The sequence below is a fragment of the Hydra viridissima genome, unplaced genomic scaffold (genome assembly GCF_058129835.1).
Source record: "Hydra viridissima isolate aposymbiotic clone 2 unplaced genomic scaffold, HvirCarnegie_v1 scaffold_11, whole genome shotgun sequence".
Classification (NCBI taxonomy): Eukaryota; Metazoa; Cnidaria; class Hydrozoa; order Anthoathecata; family Hydridae; genus Hydra; species Hydra viridissima.
Window position 1 is genome coordinate 9,618,895 of NW_028324310.1, and position 14,944 is coordinate 9,633,838.

At 35.4% G+C, this 14,944-nt stretch overlaps 1 protein-coding gene across 5 annotated transcripts in view; it reads right to left on the minus strand.

The window, feature by feature from the left end:
- The window catches only part of LOC145191419 (phosphatidylinositol 3,4,5-trisphosphate 5-phosphatase 2A-like), a 401,680-nt gene that overhangs the window by 144,182 nt on the left and 242,554 nt on the right, over positions 1–14,944 (minus strand). The gene's annotated exons all lie outside the window — the stretch shown is intronic.

Below are 14,944 nucleotides of genomic sequence, written 5' to 3' on the forward strand. Positions count from 1 at the left end.
ATATATATATATATATATATATATATATATATATATATATATATACATATATATATATATATATATATATATATATATATATTGTTAAAAGTGACAATAAAATATAAATTATTAAGAAGCATGTTGAAAGTGATATTTAATATTTAATTATTGTATGTGGGTGTTGTAAAATGTAGCATTTGCAACTTAATTATTGTTATTATTGTTAATGATCAATTTATTGTTGCGTGTTCTCCACAGACCTCTATTTTATTATATATTCTGTTGCTGGAGCAGCATAGACACTCTTGGATTTATACTAGTTAAAAAATACATTGTTTCTCCAAACGTTCAGCTTTTCAATTCTCGAGATTTTACATATACAGTCGACTCGATATCTCGAACAGTAAGGGGACCGGAAAAAAAGTTCGAGATATCGAGAGTTCGAGATATCAAGAAAAGGGTTAAAAATAAATAAAATTGCCCGACTTTCATTAAAACAAGTTATTTTTCTGACAAAAATCATTAACAACAAAAACTACAACTTTTGGAAAAAATCTGTTATCTGATATTGCTTTAAATTATCCATCTTTTCCATCTTCATTAAATCCTCAAGTTTTAGTGCTAGGGATTGTATTTCATTTCCGTATTTTGAGCTGTATAGCGAAGCATTTTGAATTGTTTTAAAAGCAATTTCTAATTGAATATCAGATGGGCGTGGCGGGGCTTCGACATCAATAGCTTCGTCAACGCTATCTTCAACTTCATTATCGTCGTTTTCAAAATTAGGGTCTAAAATCTGAGCAATGATTTCAGCATCAGTAGCAAGTGAACCGGTGGTTACTACATCGCAATCTAAACCAATGTAAGATTCCGCTGAGAGATCTTCTTGGACGGCACGAGGATCTAACTCTCGCAAACGGTTAAGTTCTTCTGTCAAAAATTTAAAAGAATGATCATCATCAGCTTCTTCAATACTCTTGTTTGTTTTGCTGATACCAGCTTTTTTAAAGCAGTTGATGACAGTCTCCTACGACACAGCATTCCACGAAGAAACAAGATCTTTCATTGCTTGAAGTATAGAAATTTTTGGCATGGGTTCGTTATTATCGACAGCCTTGATACACAAACGCACAATTTTGTGACGATAATGAGCTTTAAGACTTCGTATTACGCCTTGATCCATGGGCTGAAGGACAGATGTGGTGTTAGGGGGGAAAAGTATTAGGTTGATGTTGCTTAGCCCTTCAATGTGTGGGTGGGCAGAACAGTTATCCACCAGGAGTGCTACTTTCCTGTCTTGAGCACGAAAAAATGAGTCAAGTTTCATTACCCATTCTGTAAAAAGGTCTCCGGTCATCCAACTTTTTAGCTGATTTTTATATGTGCAAGGAAGTTGTTTAATGTGCTTAAAACACCGTGGGTTTTTAGATTTTCCAATAACAAACATAGGTAATTTTTCTCCCGTTGCACTCCCTGCTGCTATGCCTGTTAGTCTGACTTTACTATTTTTTCCCCCAAAACATTTTTCTCGTGATAAATGGTATGTTTTGTTTGGTAGGCACTGGTAAAATAGTCCAAACTCATCGGCATTGAAAATGTTTTCAAGCTTGTAATTCAAAAGCAATGTTGGAAGTGTAGTTTCATTCCACGAAGCAGTCATATTATTCGTCACGGCGGCACTTTCGCCTGAGATTATTTTAAAGCTGATGCCGTTCCTAAAAATAGGAACAGAATAATTGAATTTTAATTACACGTTTAAAAAACTAAATAAATTAAATATAAACAGATACATGTTATTTGTTTATATTAAAATTGAACAAGATTTGACAAAATTTAACTGACCTTTCTTTCCAATTATGAAACCAACAATCAGATGCTTTAAAATCCAACTCTCCTAATGCTTCTGCGAATTTTAGTGCCTTTTCTTTTAGTATGGTACCATCAATTGGTACTTGTTGACTTCTTTTTGCAACGAACCACGTGTATATGGCCTTGTCTACATTTTTGAAATTACCACTACGAAGTTTCTTCCGTTTAGATTTTGTGCCATTTTTTTCCAGTGAGGTTAATAACTTGGTTTTATTTTTAATCCAGGTTGATAATGTGTTCTTTGGGACTCCATACTTTTTGGCAACCTCTTTGTTAGACATCTCAGTCTCTAGGTCTTTTAATGCCTTGCATTTTTCTATTATAGATTTGTTCGTGAGTTTTCGTTTAACGAGCGGCATGTTGCTGCGTTTGACAAAAAGAATAAGTTATACATTAAAGGAAGACTTTTCAGAAATTCGATTCTTAGAAAAAATCGAATTTAAAAATCGAATTAAAATTTTTTTTTTTTCGAAAATTGGAATTTAAAAAAATTAAATTTTATTAAAACATTTTTGAAAAAAAAAATGTTGAAAAGTTCGAGATAACGAGAGGAAATTGCCCTGTGGACCGAAAATATTGTTCGAGATACCAAAAAGTTCGAGATAATGAGGTTCGAGATATCGAGAGGATTTTAGCCTAAACTAGTACGTTATGTCCATGGGACCGCTAAAAAAGTTCGAGATACTCAAAAGTTCGAGATATCAAGTATTCGAGATATCGAGAGTCGACTGTATATATAAAAACTGTAATATTCTTTTCAGCTATCCTCCACCAGACCATCAATTAGCCATGGCAAAAAGTATTGTTTCAACTTTTAAGTTCGTTTTGTTTTTTTCAAAATTAAGTAGTAGTATACTATTATTGTCCATAATAATAGTATACTACTACTTAATTTTGAAAAAAACAAAACAAACAACTTACATAAATGGATATGTAAGTTGTTTGTTTTGTGTTTTTCAAAATTAAGAAGTAGTATACTATTATTATGGACAATAATATGTGCAACAAGCATTTAAGAAAAAACACAAATACTACATAAATTAAAAAGGAACATGATATTTTCAGTGAATTTTAAAAATATATTTCAATATTTCATATTCAAACTATAAACATAATACTTTATTTTAATATATGGATAAAGTATATACTAATATATGTCATGTAAATTCGGTTCTGATGTTAAAATGAAGTTACTAAACATACTTTTTGTATTTTTTTTTTTTAATAAGGCTTTTAATAAAATGAAAGCATACCTTATAATATAGAATTTGAATTAAAATCATCACGACTTTATTTAGTCGCTTAGTTCAACGTTGCTCCGAGTAAAATATGTTTTCAAAAGTGTTTTATTAGTAAAATGAGTATAAATATAAAAAAAATTAACTGTACGGTTAATCTCCAGATTATGCTTAGATTCCTACACAATTCCTTGTGTTGTTTATTTAACACAAGACATTATGCTGAACTAACATTATCTTATGTTGTTCATATATGACAAAAGTTTTTTGTTGCGAAACACACAAGCTTGTGTTGTTTTAACACAATGTTTTTTAGAGTGTACCGGCAGTCCTGAAAATATACCAACTTCAGATCAACTTAAGCCTTCTAATATTAAAAAAAGAACAATACCCTTATTTTACATCAGATCAAAACAGCAGAGGACTGAAATGTTACTATTTACAATGCCTGGCTGGGTTGACAATATCTCAAAAAATGATTCAAACTCCGAAGAAGGTCTGAAGTTTTATAGATCTATATTTGAAATGATTATCCTCCACTTACAGTCTTGGTCAATTGTGAATAATCCGGGATTTTTACGCCATCATGTAGTTTTTACACCACACTTTGGCATTGGAATTGAGAAATACTACTTTAGCATGCTCCATGCAGCCTATGAAAAGAGTAAACTTGCAACGAAAGTTATGCTTAACGAAAAAAATACTGAAACTGTTTCGATCTCTCTGGACGCTTGGTCATCCCTTCATCATGAGTACTTGGGCATGATGGCACACTTCATTTCAGACAAATGGGAGCGGATCAAATTCTGCCTGTCATGTACAAAGTTTGATAAAAAAACATACTGCTTCAAACATTTTTCAAAGACTTGAGAATGTTGTGAAAGAGTGGGAGCTAAAAGACAAAATCACAGTCTGCTTAAGAAACAATGCAGCAAATATAAAAACAGCTTTCAAAGACCCACAGTGTGTTTACAAGTCTGCTGGGTGTCTAAATCATTCACTTCAACTAGTGATCAAAGTAGGACTTTTTTCACTCCAGAGTGCTGTAAACTTGATAGAAAAATGTCAAAAGGTTTGCACTCATGCTTCTTTTTCAAACTCCTATGCTGAGCTTTACAAACAACAATTGTACTTGAAATCTACAATTGCTACCACACTGCTAATCCGTCCTTCCAGCGGCATTGGGTTCACTGTAAAGGATTGGAACTTGTGTGAAAAGCTGGTAAAAATCTTAGCGATTTTCCAAGAAGTCACCAAATTGCTATCGGGAAAAGATGCTTGCATCAGTGCATGTATTGCAATTGTGACAACTATCCCGTAGTCATTTGAAGTTCTCTCTGATGACGAAGAAGTGATGGGCATGAATAATGCTTTAAAGGAAGCAATGAAGGCACGTTTTTTTGATTTAGAAACCATTGACCATTTTGCAATAGCAACACTTCTTTATCCCAGATTCAAGCACCACTTCTTTAGATCCCAAGAAGCCTTTCAAGCTGCTAAAAAAAAGTGTTTTTGGAATTAAACAGTTCCAGTTTGAGCCAAAATGAAATTATTCCTGTGATAAAAACTACGTATATTAAGAACTCTGGGTTTTCTTCAATAATGCAAAATATCATCAACGACGATTATTTTTCACTGGTTTTGAACGACCAACTGGAGCGATCTAGTGATGTAAATGTTACAATATTTGGAGGCGATGTTCAAAGATGTTTTGGAACGGTAATTGTTTCCGTTGAGGCCAGCAATGTCTACGCACGGGATCAGGTTCTAGTGGCGAGTTTTTCAACCATTTGGAGCAGATGTTCAATATGGTTGCTAGGAGGACTTACAGCTCTTCCGTCAAGTTTAGCAGGTTTTAGGGGGAATGTTTGTATGATGGTAAGAAACGAAGGAAAAATAGGACTTGAAATCAAGAAACGGGACCACGAAGCAGTGTTCGATGGAGTGGACTATGGATATGTGGATATGGTGGATATGGAAAAACAGAGAAAAATCTGAATTTATCTGCAGATGCAGTAGCTCATTACGCGGTTCCGGAAGACGTTAAACAAGAGTATGAGAGCGAATTACGGGAGTGAATGCAAGGATGGTTACTGGAATATAGTGAACATAAGATAGGACCGCCGATGGGCTAGGTATCACTAATGGCAGAGGCTTAACGCAGTAAAAACAAAGTTCGGCCGGTGCTAGACTGGAGAGAAACCAATAGGTTCATCGAGGCATTCACGAGATATTTAGACGTCTACGCTGAGAATTTGAGGTAGTGGAGACGAATGGGTAAGAACTCAACAATTATTGACTTACGTAGAAGATATTTTTGTTGATAAAAAAAAGTGGTTAACATGGAATACGCTAGAAAGCATTTTTCTAAGTATGTTTTTAAAAGCAGGGATGGCGAAAGGAATGACGGTAGTAGGGTAAGGACTGAAGTTCCCGAAAAACGGTTCTTCGGTTCTTCGGTTCTTTATCAGAATAGGAATCGAAAAGAACCGAAGTTATCGGTTCCTTATAAAAAAAGGAATCGCAAAGAACCGAAGTTATCGGTTCTTTATCAGAATAGGAATCGAAAAGAACCGTAAATTGATTACTCACCTTTTTTTTAATAATATACTTCCGTTATAATCAATATTTTCGATTCTTTTCAATATTTTCAATTATTTCGGATATTTCGATTCTTTGTAATAAAAACGGTAAATTTCAATTATTAATTAAAAAATCGTTTTTATTGTAAAGAATCGTTTTTATTACAATTACGTTTTAATAATGGTGTGCGAAATTAAATTCAAATTCATTCAAATTTAATTTACCTCCCCTAAGGGATTCCCCTTTACCAGTATAAATAGTGGGGTTTTGTGAAAATCTAATCAGTTACAATTTATTGTTTCACAAACAACTCTTACAAACAACAACAACATTACAATTTACAACAATGTCTCAAGTTAATAATGCAATTTGGAATTACTTTACCAAACTACCAGAAGTGACAGTGAATTCTGTCACCAAAAAGAAAACTTATAAATCAAGTTGTAATCAATGTCAAGCAGTGTTAACTTGCTGCCATGGAAGTACATCAGGAATGAGTAAACATTTAGGGTAAGTAATGTTTTTTCAATTTTTTCGGTAATTTCGATTCTTTTTAATATTTTCAGAATTTTTGCAATTTAAGTTAATATTAAGTAAAGATTTACTTTATAAAAAAATAAAAAAATAAAAATAGTTCTGAATAACTAAATAAACATAAGCACTGATTATTATTTATTATACAGTAACAGCTAACAGTAATACTGTTTGTTACGTTTAATTTAATATAGCGCCATCTATAGGAGTTATTTCAATTTTTTCGATTCTTTTCAATATTTTCAATTATTTCGGTAATTTCGATTCCTATCCCTATAATTATTTAATTTAAATCTTTTTTTATACAGATCTCAGCATCCCATTCAAGCCAAAGCTTATCTTAAGGCAAAGAATGACAAGGTAGTGCAACTGGCTGCTGACAGGGAGGAAGTTGAAAAGGAGCTTGATAGATCTTCAAGTTTGAGAGGTTTCTTTCCAGCCACAACCACTAGTAAAAAAAGGGTGGATAACCTTAGTAAAAAGTCTCCACCATCCAGTCAGCAAGGTGGTCATGAAAAACTTCAAGTAACTCTGGATGAGTATGTTAAGGTGAGAAAAATATTGTAATTTTTTAGTAGCTTAAATAAAAGTTTTTATAATATTTTACCATTTTTATTTGTAAATATTCGAATCAAAATCAAGCCCAAATTGGTAAATTGAGAAAAAATATTTCTTCAAAATAAACTCGGATCTTTTGGGCGCCGTTTGGGCCATGCAGAAAATTTTTTTCTTCTCAATTTACCAATTCGGGCTTGATTTTGATGAAACTAATGTTAGAAATCTATTTTTATATTCAATTAGAAACTTTTGAGCCCTTTTCCAAATTTATAATATACTTTAAAGTTTAATAACTCTGTAAATTAATAAAAAGTTAAATTTCCACACTAGACAACAATTTAATGATTCCAAATTAATGTCCTTTTTGCTGTAAACTCAATATTAACAAAGTTATTGAGGTTTAAAGTTTTTGACTTGACCTGTCACCTAACATGTGCATGTAGATTTAGTAAACACGTGTTTTTCAAACGTTTCAAAACTTTAAAGGCTTTTAACTTTAAACTTCTTTGTTTTAATAGATAGAGTGATTAGCACTGTCTCTAGAAACTGCAACAACTTACCCATATATATTAGGTTGTCAGGTCTTGTTTAACGTAATTTCGATTCCTTGCGGTAATTTCGATAATTTCGATTCCTTTTGATATTTTACATTTTTTTTATTATTTCAGATAACTAAATGGGATTCACAAAGCAGCTGTCAGCTTGATTTTGATACAGTTCTCACTCTGGCCTGCATCATGTCAAATCTTCCTTTCAATATTGTGGAAACTCCAGGAATGAAGTTGCTCTTGAACTATTTGGCACCAAAAGCAATCATAAAAACACCAAAAACACTTGCTACAACAAAGCTTGACATGATTCATCTTAATGTTGAAAAGGCAATAACCAATCAACTTGAGGAAGAAGTACCAGAATGTGAAAGTGTAGCTTTTACATCAGATGGTTGGACAGCAAAAAATGGTGATCCTTTTGAATCTCTCACACTCCATTACATCAACAGTGATTTTGAGTTGAAAAAGTACAGTTTGGACTGCCAGGCTCATTTAAATAGGAAAACAGGTCCTTTACTTGCCAAAGGATTAGACACTATGATTTCAAAATATGAAGTCTTGGCAAGGCCTGACCTAGAAAGAACATGTGTGACTGATGGTGCAGCTAACATGAAGGCAGCTGTCAGTTTATCAACTTTATTGGACAAGCAATTGGTGTGTGTTGATCACATGTTGAAAAATTGTTTGAAAGACACATTAGAAAATGGTGAGGTTAAGGTAATTGTTGATAAGTGCAAGAGACTTGCTCAAAGGACACATCAAAGCACTAAGGATTGGTATGAAATCAAACAAGAATGTGAATCTCTAGGGTGTAATCCAATCAAGCTAATCCAACCAGTGCAAACAAGATGGAATTCAAATGCAATGCTGTTCAAGTCAGTGTTAAGAAATGAGCAAGGTTTGAAGTCTGTCAGAGATAACAGCCTGAATGCAAACTTGACAATAGTTATACCAAGTGATGAAGATTTTCAAGTAATTGCAGAACTTCATCCTTTCTTGGCAAAATGTCAAGAATACTCAGAGATTTGGTCCTCAGATAAAACACCTACAGTTCACAAGATCCAGCAACACCTCTTTTCATTGATTACTATGTGCCATAGGACAGTTACACAAAATACTTCAGGTAAAAAATATTTTTTTGTGATTCTTTCGATTCTTACTAATAATTTCGATAATTATCAACAAATTTCGATTCTTTCGATTCTTTCGAATAATTATCAACAAATTATGCAATTTAGATTATTTATATGTTTTTTTCTTTTCCAGGTTCAAGAATTGCTAAAGATGCAATGACCAGGTTTATAGAATACTTGGAAACTAGGATTCCAGATAAAGGCACTGAAGTTAATGACTTTAATCTTGCAAGTGTGTTTGATCCATTTTATAGAGGTTATTCTATCACATTAATCAAGGGCAACAAAGATCATTTTGATGGAATAATAGACCAACTGGTAGACAATCATCCAACTACCAGAGAATACAATGAGGCTTATGAGGCTTCATCACCTTCTGCACAGTCAAACTTAGATGAAGATATGGATGATTTTGAGAGAATGGCCATGGAAAATGATGGAAATGATGCACCAACTTTGGCAGGACCATCAGAGCCTCCTCTAAAGGTAGATATTCATTTTTATTAATAATAATTTCGATTCTTATAAATATTTCCGATACTTATAAATATTTTTTCGATTCTTTGCGGTAAATTCAAATTCAAATTTTTTTTTTAGATGGAATTTAAGAGGTACTTGTCTATGCAAAAGCCAGCTAAGGATGTGAAGGTTTTGGAATGGTGGAAGGTCAATCAAAAGGAACTGCCATTACTAGCTGCTATGGCAAGGAAGTACTTGTGTCCACCAGTGACTTCATGCTCTTCAGAAAGGCTATTTTCATTAGGAGGAAATATTATTAGTGATAAAAGACACAATATGAAGCCAGAGACCTTTCAAAAAATAATGTTCATAAAAGAAAACTTTCCACTAGTCAAATCAAAAATAAGGTCCTGGGACAAAAAATGCCCTGGTGAACCAGGCTATCAGTCTCAACCTCTACCATCCACCTCTCAAGATCAACCTCTACCATCCACCTCTCAAGATCAACCTCTACTATCAACTTCACAGACTCAACCTCTACCATCACCTTCTCAGACTCAACCTCAACCATCTCCATCTACACAAACCCAATCAACCAAACAGACAAAAATGAAAAGTTTTTTGAAACCAAATGAATCACAGTCTCAAAGTCTACTACAAAGAGCTAAAAAAAGGAAACTTGTACTTGAATCACCAATGAAAAAATCACCAATGAAAAAAAACCCTATATATGATGCATCTAAAGATTTATTTAATACTGAAGCTAGTGATAGTTCTACTAGCGTAGCTTATAGCAGTGCTAGTGGTAGTCGCAAGGGCAGCAAGGACAGTGTCACTGATCTCACTGATAGTGATTTAGAATAACTGTATTTTTCAACTGTATTTCAACTGTATTTTTGAAAATAAAAATTAAAAAAAATTCAAGTTTTTCAAATCTTAGTAACAATTTCGATTCTTTGTAGCATTTTCGATTTTTTGCGATATTTCCTGCTAAGAACCGAAATTGGAACCAAAATTTACGGTAATTTTGATTATTGCTTAAAATTAGGAGTCGAAAAGAACCGAAGTTATCGGTTCTTTATCAGAATCGGAATCGAAATTTACCGTTATTTCGATTCTTTCTTAAAATAAGGAATCGAAATTTACCGAAATTTCGAATCTTGCCTAAAATAAGGAATCGAAAAGAACCGAAGTTATCGGTTCCTTATCAAATTAGGAACCGAAATTAACCGAAGGAACCGTTTTTCGGTAATTCCAGTCTCTATAGTAGGGCATGAGTGCTCGGATTTGCCATGAAGAGGATTGGTTGAAAACTAATGTAATCGAGAGGAAATCGGCTAGAGTAAATGTCGCAGAAATTATCGAGGAGGACGCTTTTCTCCATTTGTGAATAGTTCGTGAGTCAGTTGCCCGTGTGTGGTTAGTTGCGCGTTATTTGGAGCATTACAAGTGGAAGGTATATTCTCTAACAAGTAGTTGGGATGATGAAATCCATGATATGAGGTTGTGGTGTGTGTTGGAAGAAGTGTTAAAGAAGGTGGAAAAAAATGAGCTTGCTCGTGAAGTATGGGAATTACGTAGTGATGAGGGTAAAGTATGGGTTGATGCAAGCTATTTAGAATTAGGAGTTCTTGTTGAAATTGGACTATACATTGTTGAAGACACAACATCGCTGCGTAAGGACAGATCTGAAGTTCAAATATTTATGACTGAGATCAAAAGCGTCACCTAAACTGCTTATATGGCTGAGAGTGGACTTGTTCCTGGAGTTGGTTGACGACAATAACTTGGAGGTCAACTTTAATATAATATCGTCCAAAAACACTTTAAACGACTCATTAACTAGAATACCTGGTCGGTGGATGAGAATGTTAAAACTTAACAACCTTGCGAATCGTGCCGGATTTACGTTGATGGATAGAAAATAAGTTTTGAAAACATACAAGCAGACTGGACAGTTTGGAGTCAGAAAAACTTTGCACTTTGGATGGAAAAAGTTAACGACTTCAACAAAGGAAGATGTAAAACAAGTAATTCGATAGGTACAGCACCCGTTGCTTGGATGCACGGGAAGTTAGAAATCAACAAAAATTGGAAAGGATTAGGCATGGATACCACTCATTACAGAGGGGAAAGTTATTTGAGCTTGATCGACTGTGGTCCAGAGGTGTGCAAAATGGTTAATCTAACCAGTTAACTACCAGTCAATTGACCACTTTAACCAACCGTCGAGGGTCCAAAATTAACCGGGTTAACCGCAGTTAACCACTTTAGCTACATTATCGATATAACAACAAAAATATACCAGTTAATGCGGTTAACGCGGTTAACCGCTTTTTTAGCAGACGCATTTTGAGGAAAAACTAGGAAAACTGTTAAAGCGGCGTGCTCGTTAAATTATTGTTGAGTAATTGAGGAGTGTTTTTATAACAAATGTGCTGAATAAAACACAGAACAGGTATTTTAATCACATTCTATTGTAGTATGAGTGTTTTAATTTAATAAGATTTTAAGGCCTTTTTTGATGTGAAAACTTATGTATGTATTGCTGAATGACAGTCCTGAATACGAAAGACTTTTCTTTATGATATTCAAGGAATCCACGGTATAAACAGTAAGATAAACAAACTGTTGGTGATCTTTCGTCTTGCTTGTAATTTAATAATTATACTTTTCATTGTTTTCACAGGTTAAATTTCTATGATTCAAATGGCTTCAGAGAGCGAGGCTATGGATGGTGATATTCATTTTGAGACTGAAGAAGTAGACCACCAACACAACTCAAATAAGGAAAACAACTCTGAAAATGAAACCACACAAGATCAGGTTACGGTCACTGACAACTCTTGTGCCAAACAAAAAGAAGAAAGGAAGTCTCGAAAGAGAGCAAAAAAGGCTGAAGTATGGAACCACTTCCACGAACAGGAAGGATGGATCATATTCAACTACAACAAAGAACGCAAACTTGCATCTTCATCAGGCACGTCAACCCTCATGTACCACATGAATCACTTGCATCCCAACGAGTTGAAGAAAGGCCCACCGGATCAGGCCGCAGTGGATCGAATGTTTGCGAGCGGACGGGCGAAATATTTACAACCCAATCGTCAGAAAGTGCTGGACCATGCAGTCCGCGATTTCATCACTTGGGATGGCGTTCCTCCAAATGTCGTGGAGGGACCGGGATTCAAGAACATGGTGTCAGAATTCGAAGCTCGCTATCAACTTCCTCATCGAACCACTTTCACTCGAAGCCTGATCCCCGAGCCGTACGAGCAGCTGCATCGAATGGTAAAAGAAGACCTGAAACAAGCTCCATTTTACTGTCTCACTACTGATATGTGGGTCGATAATTATCGGCGACTCTACTATGTTGGGCTTACTGTACATTTCATCGATGCAAACTGGAAGCAATGCGGCTTTGTTTTGGCGGCCAAGCAGTTTTCTGAAAGACACACCGCGATGAATATTGCTGCTGAACTAAGAAAACTATCTACAGAATGGGGGATTCCTTTGGACAAGTCAGCTTGGGTGTCCGACAATGGTGCAAACATCCTGGCCGCGCTGAACCTAATGGAGGTCGTCCATTTCACTTGTTTCGGACACAACATCAACTTGTGCCTCATGGCGGATGGAATAGAGAAGGTGAAAAGTTTCGACGGATTAATCAAGAAAAGTAAGAAGGGGATACAATACTTCAAGTCTCGGAAATGTGATGTTGAAAAGAAGCAGAAGGAAAATCTGGCTCGAGAGAAGAAAGCGTGGGCCATCCGGTCGGAGCAACGAGCTTTACTTGGCGAAGAAGGCAATGACGATGACGAACCGGAGCGAGATACGTCCGGGATTTTGGTGGAGGATCACGACTACAACGAATTGGTGGACGATCAAGTGAACCTTTCAAAGACGGGTATGTAATAAATATCATTTTTTCATTGCTAGTTTCAAGACTGAAACCTAGTTATTTAAATTTTAATTCCAGGTGAGCCCCGCAAGGCTAATTCGTTGAAGCTGCCTTGCCCCACTCGATGGAATTCTTTCTACATTATGCTGCAATCCGTGAAAGAGAATTTTGTCGTTCTTGATGAACTCTTGATGGGAACCGACTTTCAAGATCTTATGTTTACGAAGAGAGAGAAGCAAGGCATTCTTCAGATTCTCGAATTTCTCGAACCATTCAAAGCCGCTACCGATGCTTTGCAAGGTGAACATTACCTAACGCTATCGCTAGTAACCCCAGCTGTTGACGAATTGATTCAAGTATGCCGGCCTGCAGAGCGAACCCAACGCAATGATCGTTCCCAGCTGAATATTGAAGATGATGATATCGTGGAACAAAGCGGTTTTGATCATGACCTAGAAGTTGGATACTTGGGGCTTCCAATGGACTATCCGAATCGTACCGAAGAAGACTTTGGCTTAGAAGAACTGAAGTCGAAAGTTTCCTCTGCCCTTCATCGACGGTTCCCTCAAAATCTGATTTTCAAACTGGCATCTGCTTTGGTTTACCGTTTGAAGGGAGATCCATCCGTTATTGGCACCCTTCCAGAATTTATGGAGGCAATTGATCATTTCAATGCTGTTTTCAAATTACAACAAGATGGATCCTCCAGTCATTCATCCGATTCAACTGAAGAACGCTTGCCTGTCCCTCAAACTAGTGCAGCAAAATCAAAAGAGAAGACCGGGTACAGCTCTTTTTTCACGAAACGTCACGCAAAGAGACCTCGCTCAGATGCACAAGACTCTGCTACCGATCGAGACATCACCCACGAAATCAACAGCTACCTTGCCCTGTAAAATCCCACGAAAGAAGAAGCAGAGAGATTGGATCTCCTGACTTGGTGGAAAGAACACGAATCAGCATTCCCGAGGCTTAGTCAAATTGCCAAAATTGAGCTATCTTTCGTGGCTTCGTGGCACCGTCAGAAAGAGTTTTCAGTTCCGCCGGAAACAAGGTTTCGGCACAACGTTCACAACTTGCACCCGAATTAGTCAATATGATGACCTTTGTCCAAGGCAACTTCCGCTACAACCACCGAATCAAGTCCAGCGCGAAATGATGGTAAGATATTTTAAACGTTGTAAATAATAATAATTGGATAACTGTAACTGACCAACAACTTCATAAACCTGCTGTGGTTCTTCAAAATTTGCACTGTGGCGTCAACTGCCTAACCTATCCAACCTACAGCAGGGAAGCATCGCAGTAATTCGACACTTGCAGTCCATATTTTACGAAAGAAGAGCACCAGAAGAAATATTGACAGACAATAACACTGCATTTTAAAGTGAAGAGACTAAAAGATTTCTTGAAAGCTGGAGGAGGGGGTACGTTTGAAGCTAAAGGCCGCTTACTTTTCTTCGGGGAATCGTAATATTGAAAGAAACCACCGCACTGTTAAGAGAGTGGCGAAGCGATCATACATTTCAATATCGGAGGATATCTACTGGTACAACGTCTTAATTGCAAGGCAGTTTCAAATTGATACTTTTTGGAGTTTTATTCTGAGCAGTCGCAGTCAACAACTGCAAAACATGAATGAATGGGTAGTTTTTTCCATTATTTTTTTCTGAAGCTCAATAACTCTATTTTGGATTTTTTTATGTTTGATATTTCAAATTTCTTCTAAACCGTAGCGATTTGTTTTAGAGTTGACAGAAAAACTTTGTATCATTAGTTTTATTATTGCAATCAAGATTTTAAACAAAAGCTTTTAAATTAAAAGGTAAAATATTTTTCTTGAAATGCTCAGTTTTTTAATGACCCCTATATTATAGTGAAACGATTTTTTTTGTTGCAGAAAGTAAAATTTTTTGTTTTCTTTATTTTATTGTTCTTTTTTAAAGTTTATTCTAAAGACCGGTTACTTTTTATTCGCACTTTTTTTATTCACCTTAAATAACGGCCATATTTAAATATTTCGTAAACATGGAACATTCAATCGAGCTAACTCTTATTTGTCAAACATGTGGGTATGATGTAATGAAAGACTCAGTTGATGTGAATAAATGTTCTGAAAGAAGGACATCACAACTT